This window comes from Zea mays, chromosome 3, assembly GCF_902167145.1.
Source record: "Zea mays cultivar B73 chromosome 3, Zm-B73-REFERENCE-NAM-5.0, whole genome shotgun sequence".
NCBI classification, from domain to species: Eukaryota; Viridiplantae; Streptophyta; class Magnoliopsida; order Poales; family Poaceae; genus Zea; species Zea mays.
Window position 1 is genome coordinate 108,406,932 of NC_050098.1, and position 18,863 is coordinate 108,425,794.

Here is an 18,863-nt window from a genome sequence, read left to right on the forward strand (position 1 = left end):
TGGTCACCAAGAACATGTCCAAACACTGGAATGACCCAAACTCTAATTCTTTCTAGTTTTTTCACTTTATGGTCATTTCTCTCAAAGTCTACACAATTGTGAGCCCTTTCCAGGTTCTTTCTTTGATACCTCTTCTTTGGACTTGTGACCATGCTTCTCCACTTGTATTGAGCTAGAAACCCAGAGTCTTATGATTTCAATCATCTCATCATATATGAGTTAAATCGATGACTTCAAATCACGTCTTCTAATGTTGTGATCTTCATCACTGTATGACTCTTCAAAATCTGATTAGTCCATCGACATCTTGCAAGTACTCGCTTCTTCACCTTAGCCATGGTACCTCAGTCCATAAGCCATCTGCTTGTCTTTCACCTTTGCTTAGTCCTCGAAGCCCTTTCCTTGCATGTCTTCACCCTAATAGACTGTCTCCAAGTCACATTACATTGAGCATCCATTCAAAATTCATTTCTTCAATATTGTGAACCTTGCTTGAATGTCATATCCTATTCATTTTGGCTTGACACTTCCTATGATTCACTTAAATCTCCATCTTCATATTCCTAGCTTGATCATATGAATGCATAGTCATTTTCCAAATCCTTGTCCATAGAAGCAAACCAACATAGAGACCATATTATATCCATTGTACATTGTCTCCATTAATATCTAATTATCTGATAGATGATCTTTTGTTTTTTGATCTTCATGGAATATCCCATCTCCATATATCCAAATGACCTTACTTATGGGATATCATCATCATTGCTTAATGTTGATCCTCTATACTTTTCTATCATGAGCAATCCATGTATATGAGACATTTTTCATATCAAACCTTGTCTCTTGGCTATTTCCAATCATGATTGCTTTTTATAATTTCATGTTTAACACTTACCAAAAGGATTAGTCCTTTAAGTGTGTTGTTATCTAAATCACCAAAACCCACAAAAGAGCCAGATATACTTTCAAGCTCCCCCTTTTTGGTGATTGATGACAACACTCTTAAAGCTTACAGGAAGTTGATAAATAACATTTTGAATCTTATGATATAATTTGCTCCCCCTAAATATGTGTATTTAAGAGAATACCAATTTTGGCCTCAAATACAAAAAGCACATATCTAGGTCAAAGTGTGGAGACGACTTATATGATACCATTCGTGGGGTGCAATGTGTAATGAAGTAAACGTGATGCTCATGACATATTATGCACTCATCAATTTTACACATTTTATGTTTTACTTATGATTCCCCCTTTTTGTTAATTATTTCTTCCTTTTTTTCAAAATTCTTCTTACACTTAGTTAATGCACAATTTATTCTCCTTTGTCATTAATCTCCAAAAAGGTTACAAAGCATATAAAGGGAAGAAATTATTATTAAGCAAGATTTGAATACACTATCATAAAAAAGGGTCCTTACATGGCATAAAGGTAATGGAGATGTGACATGAAGTGATTTACCTTTGAGTTTTACCGTTTCAAGGGAGTTCCAGACTTGTGTTGGATTTAGAATTTATTTGCATGCTCTTGTTGGCATAGTTACAATACAGGTCCAAGATATCAAATGAAGATTGTCATACTAATTAGAAGATGAATCTTGATACCTAGAGTATAGATGTCACCTAGCATTTTCTTATCATAACAAGAGGCAACATGAAAATTGCATAATTATGGGTAGTACAACTAGTGATCATGTATGAAAAATACCAATTGATACAATTCGATAGATAAGTTGATCATTATACTGAGAGTACTTATTTGCAATTTAAAGTACCATTGGCATAAAAGGACTATCAATTGAAGATAATCATGCAACATAAGGAACATGTGCACTATTTAATCAATTAAGTTCTAAACAAGAGAATTTATAAGTTATGCTACTTTAGACATTTGCAATCCAAAAGAATATGATACACATTTACCAAAAAATTTGAATCATGCTGGAGTAGCATATGCAAGGAAAACTCATTCTCTTATGAAATGATATGTGTAAAAGAAACATTTATTGGAGCAAAAAATATCTGATACCAATCAAATTTGCAGTGGAAGCGATTGTCTTTGCCTGAAGATTCCTTTTTAATTTGTGACTTTGTTCTACGCCACATGGTCTCCATTGTGATCATGAATTTCCAACTTAGTGCTTTGACAGGCTTGGCATTTCAAAGAGAAACTTATCCTCTTCAAAAGATCAAGAGAAACTCATTCTCTTGATAGGTTTAAGAGAAACTCATTCTATTGATAGGTTTAAGAGAAACTAATTCTCTTCGAAGAACTACACAGATTCACTAGTAGCAAATGTTAGTCTTTAAGGACACAAGATAGAGAATGAGCTCCCCCTAAATGTATGCATCAAGTACTCGAATTACTTGTAACTTATACTTGATTCAATTAAGATTCTTAGAGGGGTTCACCATATATCTTTGTTAGGGCATAATAAATTTGCAACAATTGAAATTTTGCCAAAGAACACATATTGTTCCTCAATAGAAATAATTAATGTGGTGGCATGTGGTGAATACTTGACCATTTTTATAGAACCACTCATCCTCATTTGACGTTCTCCTTTCTCCAAGGTGTGAGTCTACACAACATGAATTTGAAAGAAATAATTAGTCTCACTAGATATAGGCTAAATCCCCCCTTCAATTTGTGCATGCAAGAGTGCACAAAGTACACTCATGCACATCAACAATACGAGGTTAAAGGAGAAGTTTGCACTATATCCTGGTTTAATAAAACATGCTTTACATATATGATGAAAATTATACCAATTGAAAGTTTAAGAACTGAAAGTATATCAATTTGAAGTCCTAAAAGGTAAAGCAAGCTAATATGAACCTCAAACCTCATAATGAAGGATATCATATGATTATGTCACTACATCATCATTATTTAGTTGACAAGATAGTTCAACTCCCTTCTAGAATCATGTGATCTCTTTTTGTCTTTATGATTTCATCCAACCAAATGATCTTTAACTTCTTTCATCTCTGCTTTATTCGATCATACTTGATATGAGATCAATTGAAACTCAGTGATTGAAAGAACAAAAATTCTTATATTTGTAGATTTTGAATCCATGTTGGAAGCACTCAAAAGGACCTTGTTGAAATACTTAGAAAAGAGAGCATTAAAAATGCAAGGGAGGGTTTCACAAATGATAATCCTTATGCGTGGATGGCAAATGAATCATCATTCTTGAAACCTAAAAGGATAGATAAAATTCCTTTAAATTAGTGCATACGTATGGTGGGTGTCAAGGTTGTATGCACTATCAGACATTTCATATTGCAATGAATTTAGCCAATACTATGGTACATCCCACTAAGGATAGAATACTAAAACAACTAAAGGAGAGGAAGTTTTCATACCATGGCCTCTTATCATCTTCATCTTACATTAGTTGAATAACATCCTTTAAGCTTGTGATTTATCCACTTAAACAAGCACAACCTTTTTACATAGATTTTCTATAAATAAGCTCAACACAAGAGATGACATTAGTAACACAAGCACTAGTTTGTCATTTAGCAACCCTTTTTATGTGGAAAGCAGGTGGGTTGCTATAATAGAAAAACCTCATAATATGGACTAAGTTTCTCTTGAAGCCTCATGCATAATACATTTTGAATGACATGGATTTACATATGCATAGTTATTCAATGAAGTCTAAAGGGCTTATTTAGGCCATATTGCGATGAGTGTCTAATACGGAAGAATCATATCCAAATTAACTAGAGAGAATACATCACATAGTTTTGGATTGTTGACCATATGACAGGATTCCTTTATCTTCTAATTGGACCTTTATTTCATAATCAATAAATGATATATACCCTCAAGTGATTGCTCTTCCTTAGTAACTACACAAGTCACAAAAGAGATAAGATTTGAAAATAATATGCACTTGATATTCAGTTGTTACCAACCTTGCTACTGTCTCCTAATATGATTTATACATCCATTATCGAGCACCCAGCTTGATCCATTGAAGGAGTGAACAAGCAAAACAAGTTTGGCTTCGTATTTTGGTGCCCAATTTGAATTGGGTCCTTTGAGATTAGCAGTAAGAGCCTATGGTACCCACACATTCCTAGCATTTCTCTTTATGTAGGCACCCACAAATACTTGACAAACATCTTACCATGGTTCCAAGTCAATCTGTAATCACACAGATAAGAGCTAGAGTTAGGAGCCTTTTCTCCTTTTGTTACATGATCTTCTTTCGTCTTACTCTTCAAGCAACCCATGTTGATCCTGTTATGGGCTTTATCACAACCGGTTTTAGAAGGCAAACCGAATGTGAACCATGTACGTGCCAGGATCAGCAATTCACGTAGTCTTAAACATAGATCAACAATTCCTGTTATGATCTTTACATAGTTGTACATCATCACATAGTGCTCAAATAATAACATAAAAGAGTACTAATTTGGTTACATCATGATGCCCGAGACTTCCACATAGTCTTAAACATAGATCAAAGTGCGAAAACAAAACGTAGCAACACACTGCCTTCACAGGCATCCAACTGGGGGTTTGCCGCTAATCCATGCCTAGAACTCATCATAGTCTTGGAACTCCTAGAAATCCTCCACCACGACTTCATCTTCTCCTGAGCAGTGGTTGCAATGTGGACAACCTAGGGGGTGGTGTTGTAAAGCAAGGGTGAGTACACATCAACATACTCAGCAATTGTCCCATTTGGCTTTGGTGGATTGGCTTTATGTGGGGTCAGGATCAAAGCAGTTGCTTTTAGTTGGTTAGGTAATTATTACTAGTAGAGAGCTAGGTTTTAGCATTAAACCCAAGTTATTAACCCAAAAGTACACCTTCCAAACGGAAAGAATACCAGAAATCATAATCATAATCATCACCATCAAAACCATAATTAACCTCATCATCATCTGTAATCATAGTATCTCCAATCAAAGGAGCTCCCAAGGCCACTCATAACCATGAGCACGACTGATATATCAGTTTCATAACACTCTGTAGAGGCTGCACACTTTACCCACGAGCCATGGTTCCCTCACTAGCCCAGGCTTGAAGACCCTTGTTCACTCCCAAGGTGAATGACCAGGGATTCACTATGAAGCCTTTACAAAGATTCCCTAAGGCTGTAGCCGCCCGTTAGGTTTCCTAAATGTATCGCACTCCTCCCTAAGGGGCAAACCACCCTCGGTAGAGCGAGCCCCATTGATGCCACGACTGTGAAGCAAACTACACCTCAGTTCCTCTAATTAATTAGGTAAGGGCATCTCATACCACCATCATGGTTGTACTGTTTTTCTGGATGGTCATCCAACAAACCAGTTCTTACGGAGATGCACTCAAGAAACCGCTCGAGCCCCCTTAAATGTCACAATGCCATCATCATAATTAAAAGTAAACATCGTATCATAAATAATCTTATCATGTTTATTGATTAAAGTAAACCACTAGCATAAAGCTAATCTAAAAATGATCCAACCCAAATAGGTGAACAAGGATAGGATAAACAAAGACTAGTCAATCCTTAGGTATAAATTATGTAAATGCGGAGAGATGAATTATAAAATGCATAGGACATAGATAGGTCAGAGGACACTTGCCTTCACCAACTAGCTACTGCTCAGGATCTTCGCCTGCAGCTCCTTCAGATTCCGCCAACGGACCGTTATCTATACGAGTTCAAACATACATTCCATATTCTTAACATAGAAAGAAACAATACACCACACAATAAAATATTACCACTAAATAGACGCGTGGCGCAGGACTCGCATCTAAGACTATGCGATAATAGAAACTACAACGGTCGAGGTTACGGCCGAGAGACATAGCAATTACGTTAGGTAGTTATGGACTAAAACACTTATCTTAAACATAATCATATTAATTGACATTCGTGCAATGCATAAATAAAATTGGCACTAGATCCTGATTAGTTTGGTATTTGATTAATCGTTGTTACACTACACACTTAAATTAATATACACAATTCTAGGTGAATTTAAAGGATTGTCACGCGGCGAAGCGTGCAACACAACACACTACTCAACGGAATTAAAAAGGGTTGTCGCGTGGCAAAGCGCGTGACACAAGGTGTGACTTAAACAGAATTAAAAGGATTGTCGCGCGGCGAGGCGCGCGAGACAACGCGTGACTCCAACAGGGTTTAAAATGTGACGACACGCACACGAGGACCGGGCCGTGCAGGGGCTGTGCAGGGGCACCGCGCCGAGGGCCGAGGCCACGCCAGGGGGGCTCGGCTGTAAAGCCCAATTGGTATATAAAAATAAATAAATAAATATATATATTTATGATAGTGTTTTGGGAATTTTTGAAACCTTTGGAAATTTATTAGGACCCTTCCTTTTCATAATCAATTAATGGTATCAAATTAGTTAAGTAACCAATAAATAAATAAGGAAAGGTGCATCTCTTGCTGATGATTTTATTGTGATGCATTTTATTGAAAACATAACTTAAATTTGACCTTAAATTATGAATAAAAAATAAAATAGAAAATGAGAAAGGAAATTGTAATAATCATCTATTATTTCTAGAATTAAATAAGGACAAGGAGAATAAATAATAATATTGAAAATAGTAAGATTTTTATTCGCATTTGGATTATATTTGAGATTGGACATCTGATATTCAAAACAGACAATTGAATTTGGTTTTCAATATTTGAAATTTGAAATAGAAAAGAAAAAGAAAAACAAAAAAAGAGAAAAGAGAAATACCTGTTTTGGGCCGAAACCTCGCGCTCGGCCTACCCACTTCTCCAGTGCGCGACCCAGCTCGGACTGATGGATGCGCCGACAGGTGGGTCAAGTCTATCTGCCACCCTGTGCGTGCATCCCCTACAGAAGTCGCTGGCAGGTGGGACCGCTATGCCAGGGCTGTCGACCACACGCGCTCCACATCACGCATTGCGCCCTCGTGCGCTCTAGAAGGTGGGGCCCTGCTATCATCCTCGACTCCCACGCTCGCTCAACAACTAGAGCGTTGGCCACGACGTGCACTACAACAACCTCCTGAGCTTAGGGGGGATTCATTCAACAACCCCCGACCCTGCTCGGCCGTGTCCACCATAAAACCTAGACGAGCTGATTGCGGGCGTCGTCGATACTCCTTCACGGTCGAATCCGCGCCACAGAACAGGGCGAGAGAGAGGAAGTGAGCCACCACACTCAAAACTCATATGCGCTGCTCTTCTGCACCAGTGGTGTGGTTCTGGGGCTTCGCAATCGCGCAAGGAACCTTCGTTTTGCTCGTGCGCAACGTGGGGGTGATCGGTGTACTAGCAATTTCTCATCGGAGTCCAGCCTCCGCCGTGTTACCACTGTGCGCCACCGTTTGGGCTCGGGATCGCATAATCGAAGGTAATTAACCAACCGAATCACTTCGTCTTATCCTCCCCACCTAATAGATGCGTGTAGACACTGAAAACTAGCATCGGGGGCCCGGTGCGCCGCGCTCCGGCGATGATCCACCGTGCGGGTGGGCGGCGCCACCGCCGTGGCTGCGTCTTGACTAGGAAGATGGCTAGGGACCACTGATCTGGGGATAAACAGTCCAGAGTAGAAATCATGGTGTACCCCTTTTGTTTGGATCACGACCCTTGGATTCAGTTCGGGCGGGTGTAAGTTGATCCAGCCTAATAAAATCATGGCCGCAGATGTCTGATCCGGTGGTATGTGGGGCATACCGCTTCGTGATCTAATCCATGCCCTTGATCTCTGATCCAACAGCATGATTGCGCCGATACCCCTTCGTTGTCGCCTGCTTTACAAAAGAGACCCTGACTTTATTAAGAATAAACCTGCCATCCTCTGGTATTGAAAGAATATTACGTAGAGGCCTAAAATTTAACAAAAACAACCCTGACCTCTTTGGTAATTGTGTCCACAGTCCATAATTATTTGGAATATTCATAATTAAATTATAAAAATGAATTTTAGTATAAAAATAATTCCAGAAACTTGTTTAATTCATAAGTAATTCATTTTAACTGCTTTTTAATCCATTCCAGTTGCATTAATCTCACATTAATATTGTTTATCATCTAGTAACCTTATTTTGTTATGAAACATATGTTAAAATTATACACTTAGTTTGTTCTATATTAAACACCTAAATCTTCAGACACTCATAACTCTTTAACCGTAACTCCAAATTTAGTGATTCTCGAAGCTACGATCTCGTTGCGATACGTAGAACATTATTATGCAGTTTGTTCTTATGTTTGGTGTGATATTAATTTTGCCTATACCATGTTTGTTTGTATTGCTACGAATAGCAGCGAGGTTACGAGTCATTTGAAGACCAAGTTGGTACCTAGGAATCTTGAGTCTCAAGCAAGTTGTGCCCTTGATCACTTTTGTTTACCTAATAATGTTCCGATTAATCACTGTGACATGCTCAGGTTAATTTGATGGGACCTAATAGGTTTCCCTAGCAAACAAAAGTACTATTGGATAGTTTTGCTATTGCTCCACTTGGTTTTGGGAAATTAATGTTATATTATGATCATGTTCCAATTATACTGTTGTTTTAATTATTGTTCATGACAAGATCGTTGTGTTAATTGGAACATGGAGCGACCACCCGGGATAACAGTGCTATCACATGGGTGGTATGGGACGCCCTTGGCTGACTAATTAGGAAAGCTAGTGGAAGATTACCTTACCCAAAAGGGGAAAAGGCGGTAGAGGAGCTGCGTATAGGGAGGTTCTCGGTCGATCATGCTGCGATGGATTTTTGGACGAGGGATTCCTATATTGATGTGGCAGAACCTCTCAAGTTATTGGGCCCACATGCACCTGTCCTTGTCTCAAAGACCTCAGACGGCTATGCATGTGCACCAGATAACTTAACATGATCTGTCTGAGTGCCCCAAGGACCTCGAATAAACCACTTACAACCAGGATCGCAAGATTAAGTAACACAAATCACACACACCAACATTTTTGCAGCGGAAATCATATTACTAAATTTTACAAGTTACAACAAATTTTTACTTTATGTTTATCGGAGTGATTACAATAGTGATTCAAAAAAATAAACTTTGAAATGTTATAAATTATTTATAAGTTTGAAATATATGCTAGCTCAAGTGACCATCCTCAATAAGAAGTATAGAAGAGTTACTTAGACTTATAAGGAGGCCGTGCCCACCGGCTCTTAACACCAATCACAATCAAGTGACTCGTAACCTGCAACAACAATGGGTAAAACCCTAAGTACAAAAGTACTCAACAAGACTTACTCGACTAAAGAAAAGACTCTCAAGGGTATGCTGGTTTCAAAAGGGATTCAAGGTATGGATTATCAAGCATCAAGGACTCTGTTTGCAGAAATGCTTACTAACAGTGGATCCTTAAAAATCCAGTTTTACTTGTCAGGTTGAGTAAAGTTACCTACATCTAGAGTTTTTCTACCCTAGTTCAAGCACTTGGCCTATACTAGCCATCTTTTTATCATCCCATCAGTTCACTAGATTGCTACGTGTAGGGCAGTGACCAAGTCTTCATATCCGAGAAGTAATGGCGATCCGAATCGATTAATACCTAGCCGGGGATCTCCAATCACACGACATATGTAGTAGCACTTAACCCTTGCATATGTCAACTCGCCACCGGGGTTCTTAAGACCAGATCAGGTTCACGGCAACCGAGAGCACAGATACACCACCGTCCAGCCTCTTACCACGGAGGGTACACACTACTCTCGCCATCTCTCCACTCCCATTGCGTGTTGTCTTATTCTGGTATTAGTCTGCCCGAGGCAAAGCTTACCCATGATGAGGCACGTGACCAGTTAAAAGGTCCTCGATCATCAAGCCTACATCGAGACGGTCCTTACTCGACTCAGATGGAGACACTACACCGAGACCCTCCTCTCGTGCAAGTCAACCGCTCGGTCTTAGCTTTATTATTTAAACCTAAAGTTTGGTACCTGGCAAAGGTACATCTTTTCCGACGTTGAACCCATCAAGGCCCTGATGGATCCACCATCACAAGTTTTTCTTTTTGAAAACATTCCCACCCACTGAAGCATCACTTTTGTTTTAAAACCAAACATTTTTGTTTGCTAAAGCAAGGCTAAGCATCAAAAATTCTTTTCATAAAACAGGTGATCAAGGAAGGGGATCAATTTTCGAAGGAAGGAAATGCATCAACGGTTTAGCACACAACTCCTATCACCTAATGCATCAAACAAGGTGATAAATATTTTAAAACAACAAGGAGGTGGCAAATGCATAGGTTAGTGTTGTTAGGTGACGACCACTTGGCGATCATCCTTTATTTTGATACTTGCTTCGTCCATCCATCTTCAGATTAGTCCATTAGCTTCATCTTGCGGAGTAGGCCACGCTTGTGGTCGACTTGGCTCATCTTCCGTATCACGCGGTTAATTAACGTACCTGAATGAAATGCATTATGCACATGAATGCATATAGACAAGAATATTACAAACCTAAATAGTGCTACGCGATAGCGAATTAAACACCTAGCGGCGAGGCATTGTACCGTTCATAAGGAAACACTAGTCATCGATGTATGACTAAGTACAATGATTACGCTTCTCTAGCCTATTTAAATGTATCTCATATATCACAAAACAATAATATATATATATATATATACACACGTTCTACTTTCTCTTATGATTTATTAACAGAATCATATTACTACATATATTTTTACCAAGCATATTTTATACAATATACCATCACACCAATCACTAGATAAGATAATCGCCGATCATATCCTACTCCAACATTATCGATCACAAACATAGACGATACTAACTACTAGCGCAAGACATCGACTTCATCTTACGCGCACTGAACACGATTAGCATCGACAGATTTACCGATAATTGCATAAAATATTGAATTTAACCTACGCGTCACCGAAATACTACACTCTGCAAAATAGAACTAGTTCGAATATACTTGGCAACTAAACTCCTCGAAGCACACCTCGTATCACTGGTATTTCTAACTTAAACTTCATACTCACACTAAGCGTCTTATTTCACGATCATAAAATCAATAGTAAAAATAGTGATTTGGCTCACCATAATCAACACAATTCAATATTGGCGAGAACGACGACAGTCTTCGATTGAAGTCTTCGATCAAACAACTGACGAGTATTGAACGGAGCTTCACTTTCTCTTCCATCCACAACTCTTGGAATCTCTCCATATTAACTAGAACTCCGCATAAACGGTGATGATTCTTGTTTTGGCCTTTCGCCGAGCACTTGGGGTATCGATCAGGGGGCTTGTTTCTTCACATACTCTTGGAATTCCTTTGTCGACGTGAACACAAGTCGAGGTGAGGTTACCGAATGACGATGGCAAGACAAAGGAAACAGGGACGCGCTCGACCGACAACTAAAGCCCACGCCAGGCCGAGCAGAAAGCGCAGGACCATGGCCAAGGGAGCGTTCCCACGAAAGAACACAACCACTCAGACGCGGCCACCAGCGAGGAACCTCGACGTTGAAGCTGGAGTAATCAAAGGCGTCCGATCTGCAAAAACTGAGACGGGGAAAATGGAGCAGGGTCGACGGCTCGACGGCGCCCACGGCTTTGGGTCGGGCGTGCGTAGGGGAAAAACTCCACGGCTTAGAGACGCAGGGGACGCGGCTGCACGCGCAAGGGCTCCACGGCGAGCTTGAATATCTGGACGCGGCGTGAGGGTCTCAGGCGGGATCGCAGAGTGCGCTAGAAAAGAAGCTAGGCGCGGGGAGGACTGCGCGGCTGGGGATAAGAAGCCGTGTTCAGCGGTGGGATTTTTCCACGGGCTGCGCGACGGTGAAAAATATCAGAAGGGAAGAGAAAGCAATAGAGTATAGAGATGCTGGATATTTTTCATTTTCTCTCTCGCAAAAGCGCTTGCCAAAATATCCCGGATCTAAAATTTAAAGTTTGAAAGAGCCAAATTAAATCAGGCTACAGTATTTAGATAATATTTGATTTGAGAAAACCCCGGTGTCAGATAAATTTGTACCCGTTATTTATATCCGAAGTTTTGAATCCGGGCGAGAAATGACAACCTGAATTGAACTAATTTCAATTTCGATATTGTAGTCAGCTTTGGTTTACTTAGAAGTCAGACAAAAATTTATCTGGTAAGAAATAGATTAAATTACCAAGGTTCGAGTTTTAGTCTGATGTTAACGGATCAAGCTAAACGATATCGGAGTCGACTAGGAAACGACTCAGTTTATAATTCTACGCCTGGTTTTTCTTGGATTCCGGGTGTAGTCCGATTTAATTTTGTATTAACACTTTTATCGCCGTGTTCAAATTAATTTTGCCCAGGATAAAATTGTAAGAGTAGGTCAAGCTTCCGAATTTGTATTCGCGCGAGCGATGAGTTTTAAATAATCACCGGACGCATCGATTTTCGTAACAACTATGTTCCGAACATCACAAAAGTTTAGGAAGAGCCCGAATAAATACAAACGATGTCGAACTCGCGACCGACGAAACAGATGCGATATTAAAATCGCGATAGGTGAAGATGTTTAAAATTTAGCATCCGTTTACCCACGGATATTACGTGCTTAAATCCATAGTCACTGCTTAACAGGAGGTAAACACCTAGAGTGTTACAATTGCCCTTCTCAGAAACCGTAGCGGGTTTTTAGAAGCTAGTGGAACTTTGTAAATGCCTCATAGTGGTACCCTACCTCGTCTCCTCGGTAGAGATGAATGGGAAGTCGCTATCCATTGGCAAATGGGTAACAGGACTTGTGGGTAAAGATGCGCAATCTCTGCAGAGTGTAAAACTGGTATATCAACCCTGCTCACGGTCATAAGCAGCTCAGACCCTCATATGAGTAATTTATGGAACTAAACTTATTTTATCATTTGCATTGCATTGTGGGTGTTGTTATTAATTTGATCTCTTATTTAATTGGGTTGGTATATACTTATACTTATGTAATACCCAATTTGTAAGAGATAATATAAAAGGAGAAAAATTTATTTCCTTTAATTATATGTGTGTGTTGTATCTATTTATCATCACCTATGGACACCATATTTAAAAACAAATAATTAATAAAAGATATACTACTAAATTATGCATCATGCTAGGATCTTATTTTTGTGTGCATTTTGTGACAATATAAAAATAATGTGACAAGTAATATATTAAAGTCCAAAGTGGAATTTGACATCTAAAGAAATTCTAGAAATTAAAAGAGAGAAGAAAATAAATATTATTTAGAGAAAAATAAGTAAATAAAGATATATGATTCCTACACTTGGGTTTAGATTTGTATAATTAACTCAAAGGTGAAGCCAATAACAAGATTCAAATTCAAATTTGAGGTTCAAAAGAAAAAGGGAAAAAATAAAGAGAAAGGAAAATAGTAAAGCTTCCCATGGGTTGATTTCCCCACCGCTCGGCCCAACCTCACCCCTCTGCCTTGGCCTAATGGGCCACATATACATCCGCTGGCCCACTTCCTGGTTTCCACCCGCATGGACCCGCCTGCGCTCTTCCGGACTAACGCTGCCATGCGGGGCCGCTTCAGCTATGCCCACCCCACACGCGCGTTTGACTGATGACTGGACCCACCTCGCTAGTACCGTCTTCTAGCTCGGTTCGTTACAACCGAACCCGGTGGAGCCGCCGGAGATCTCAGACCTGGCCCCGCCACCGTCCTACCTTGAAGCTTGACCAGCCATATATATACGGAGCCGAGCCCGCCCCTGGTACCCCAAACCATCGCTTAGATTGTCGCCATTGGTGGATCGGGTGCCTGCGTGGAGAGGGTCTGTGGGGTCCCTACGCCGCCACCAATCGCATGAGCCCCTACCGGATTCCTCACCAATCGACTCTTAACCCCGAGTATACAGCCCGAGGCCGCGACCCCATCGTCCTCGCTCGCAAGCCCCTGTTCGCCGGAATCCCCGTGCCCACTACCACCATTGCTGTGGATAGATAGCCACCGTCGTGAGCTTGCTCGGTCGCCGTCAATAAGGCATCATCAACCACCCTGGGCTGTTCTCTGGGACACACAGAAGGTGTCCGCGCTGTCGCTGGGCCAGCTTAGCGGCCGGAGCTGAACTAATTGCTCACCGGAGAACCATCTCCGCCGTGTTGCCGCATCCTGCCTAGGGCAACATCGAATCCTTCGCCACCACCTGTAAGATACCCCTAATCAATCCGCTTGTGTCTCAATTTCCTTTTGCACCGGGTAGTGGTACACAAAGATCACTGGGGCTTCAAATCCGTGCACGCCGGCGAGCTGGGCCGCCGTAGAGGCCTGTGCCGCCACCTTGTGCTGACCATAAAAAGGTGAGGGACCGTGCACCGTACGATTGATTATTGTGCGGTGGGGATTAGATCTAGGGCTAAGCGAATGAGAACCGTAGATGTTTTGATGAGCGGCCCAGATCAATTGTAGCTTACCGGTTTGGGGAAAACAAATTAGAGCCGTAGATCTGCGGATGTGTGGGTGAGCGGGAGTGCTAGTGTCGATAGATCCCGACCCTTGGATGGTGATCTGACGGTCCGTATCCGATACCGGTTCGATGAAATATGGATCTAATCCGAGGCGTCCAGTATTGATCGGATGGCTCAGATCCTTCGGTACCCCTTCGCCATAGCAGAATAGCATAAGAGACACTGGAAATGTAGAAATCAACCCGCAGTACACCCAGTGGCGCTCTGTGTCTTAGAAAAACTTATATAGAGGACCCTGCTATTCTCTGTTTTTGTGCGCGAGGTCCAGGGAGCAGTAAAAATAAATAAATAACTATAGAAAATAATTTCTAGTATATAAATAATTCCAGAAACCCATTTAATTCATAGAAAATTCAAATTGAGTCCAAATGTAACCATTACAGTTTCTATAATTTTGTAAGATAATTGTTTATCATCTAGTGCTACTGATTTTACATGAAAGCCACTTTAAAATTTATCTCTTAATTAATATTGTGTCAAATACATAAAACCTTCAGAAATTCATAACTCTTTCATTTTAATTCCGATTTGACCAATTCCAGTTCGTTAGTTTCGTATAAGTATTTACTACGCAGTAACAACATTTATTATACCATGTCTCATTATTTTATAATTAGATCTGTATTTAACTGATGATGGTTGGTCTGGTTAAACTGCTTATCATTATAGACTACTAGAATATGATCTATGGTCAATTTATAACTTAGATTAAAGTTGAGATAATTATTTATAGAATAACCTCTTATATGATTTATATTAACCAATTTATAATATAGTATAACATTTTAATCACATAAATTTTCTATAAAATCATAACTCCTTAATCGTAACTCCGATCTTAGTAGTTCTCGATCCCACGATCTCGTAGCTTCGCGTAGATTATTATTATTCAGTTTGTTCTTATGTTTGGTGTGATATTAATTTTGTCTATACCATGTTTGTTTGTATTGCTACGACTAGCGCGAGGTTTCGAGGATCTGAAGAATCACCCTGGTAACTGGAATCTCAAGTGCCAGACAAGTTGTGCCCTTGATCCACTTTTGTTACCCAATAATATTCTTTATTATCATTATTCAATGCATAGGTTTAATTTTGATGGGACCCAATAGGTCATCCTAGTCTGTTTATCCTGTTTACCTTGTTTACCCCTAAATCACTTGGGTAGTTTTGCTATTGCTTTATATGGTTTTGGGTTAATATTTCATTTTATCCATGTTCCAATTATTCTGTTATTTTATTTATGTTCATGTCAAGATCATTAATGTTAATTGGAACATGGAGCTTAACTTGAGAAACACGTGCCACCACAAGGGTGGAATGGGACGCCCTTGGCTAACTAATTAGGAAAGCTAGTGGAGGACTACCTTACCCGAAAGGGGCAAGGGCAGTAGGGGAGTTGAATGCAAGGAGGTTCTCGGGTTGATTTTGCTGCGATAGCGGTCAGATAGGGGATTGTTGCAAGTGCTCTTCCCATAAACTGTAGCGGGTTTTCGGAAGCTAGTGGAACTTTGTAAAGGCCTCGTAGTGGATCCCTAGCCATTCACCTCGGTAGTGTCTAAGGGTCTAGCTAACCCTGGCGACATGGGATACACGACTTGTGGGTACAGGGTACAACCTCTGCAGAGTGTAAAACTGGTATACTAGCCGAGCTCACGATCTTGAGCAGCTCAGGACTCTTGCATGATTAAATTATGGAACTTAAATTCAATTTGTCATTTGCATTTGCATGAGTTTATTATTAATTTTGTTCTATTATTATTTATTATGGTTTGGTATTCACTTACACTTAGTAACTGCTAATAAAATTTGACCAACTTATAAAAGCAATGCTCAACTTCAACCTTTATTTCGTTGATCAGCCTTACACATCACATGAACTCCCACCTTTGGTGAGTTCGTGCCACATTATTCCCCACAACTTGTTGAGCGATGAACATGTGTGAGCTCACCCTTGCTGTCTCACACACCCCCACAGGAGAAGAACAGGTGGTTCAAGAGGAGCCACAACGAGGAGTTCGATTCGATCTAGGTGGTGTCTCCCAATTGACTTGCGCCAAGGACGATCCTTAGTTTGTTTTATATTTACCTTTTATTTTGTAAGACTTCCGCTATGCAATAAATACTCTGATTATATTGTGACAATTATCTCTATACACTCTGTTATTATATATGTTGTCTTCTTTGACACATGTATGAGATGCACCCGACTTTGTCCCTTAAAGCCGGGTGTGACAGAAGTGGTATCAGAGCAATGTTGACTGTAGGACGAAATCTAGAAAGAACTGGACAACCAATACCTATTTACCTTTGCTACTCTCATCCTTTCTAAACTTTTCTCATCTATTTCCTCTTTACTCTCTCTATTCTTACATTTTCTTCTAAAGACAAATGTGGATTTCACACTTTGAAATCCCGTGCCTAATGTGACTTTTAGGACTAGAACACCTAATACTAGGAAAACAAAAACAAAACTATTTTTATAGGTATCCATACGCTTGAGTGTGTGTTCTTATGATATTTGTCTGATTTGGATCTTTGATTGAGTGTGATGAGTTGTGGAGTAATGTCCACAATTACATCTGCATATACGTATAAGCATAAATATAAATAAATAAAATTCATGAGATAACTAAACAACTTAGATTATCCTCCACTGAAGTGTATTTATTTTAAATGGATCCTTCTTACCTTAAAAGATTCTTTCTTACTTCAATGGATCCCTCTTAACCTAAAGGGATCTATCTTATCCTAATAGGTCCATCTTACCTTAAAAGACTCTCTCTTATCTTAATAGATTCATCTTATCTTAAAATATACTCTCTTACCTTAATAGACTCATCTCATCTTGAAAGGATTTTCGTCTTATCCTAATAGGTCTAACTAATCTCAAAAGATTCCACCATAATCTTAGAGACTCATCTTGACCTAACAAGCATACTTATTCCAACCACTTTGCTTATATCCTAATAGTGTAACAAACATGATCTATTTCAAAATAAAAGAAATAGATATTATCTAGTCTAATCTGATTACACCAATTTATTTCTGATCTCATCTAATCTGATCAGATCTAACCTAATGGACAAAAGTGATAGATAATACTGGGAAAATAGATTGGACCCTACTTCTATAAGCATGTTTTAACCTAAATTGGTGCTCTAGATTAACTAGACTACATACAACTACCTAGCCATATGCAACTACCTTAACCACCCGATAGTTGCCTAACCCCTCTGTTTTAACCTAACGAGATTCTGAGCTACTTACACCATATAATCCATCCTATCTCAAAAAAAACTAACATATCCTAATAATATATATCCTACCCTGGTAGATTTATCAGATCTTAACTAGTTTAATCTAGTCATACCAACCTAATCTAGGTTCTATCTAACCTATTACGATATAATCTAGAGTGAGTTACTTAATGCTGGTACAAAGAGTAAGGCCATGCTCCTAAATCTCTTAAGCCTAAATTGCTGACTTATGTAAACTCGGCTACACCCAACAAACTTGACCTACATAACAGGTTACATAACCTATCCAACCCATCTAGAAGCAAACAACCAAACCAGATTTGGACTAATCGCATTTAACTCATAACCACCTACTCAACTAACTGCTCTACCTACATGTCGCCTACAAATTCGTCTCAACCACATGTTCCTCACTCGGATGGAGACACAAGATAATCAACCTCATCAAGAATGGATAAGCACCCAGTCAAGTCTTCAAGGACCAGGCTGGATCGCCAGATGAATCAAGATCCCCTATCTATGTTGGAGTCTTTCCTTACCGTACTCTTTCTTACCCAAACCCCTTTATGCTTTAAAGACATCTTTTACCATACACAATAAAGTGGACATACATACCCATGCTTCCCTAATCATCTTCTAATTTGTGTTATAAAACTTAAAAAAATCATTTGGAATTAAACCACATGAAAACTGAAACATAGACAACAAACCAAACTTATTGCAACCTCTTTCTTCAAATCTCGAGGACGAGATTTCTATTAAAAGGGGTAGGATTTGTAATACCCAATTTGTAAGAGATAATATAAAAAGGAGAAAAAATATTTTCTTTAATTATATGTGTGTGTTGTATCTATTTATCATCACCTGTGAACACCATATTTAAAAACAAATAATTAATAAAAGATATGCCACTAAATTATGCATAAGGCTGGGATCTTATTTTTGTGTGCATTTTGTGACAAGAAATATATTAAAGTCCAAAGTGGAATTTGACATCTAAAAGAAATTCTAGAAATTAGAAGAGAGAAGAAAATAAATATTATGTAGAGAAAAATAAGTAAATAAAGATATATGATTCCTACAGTAGGGTTTAGATTTGTATAATTAACTC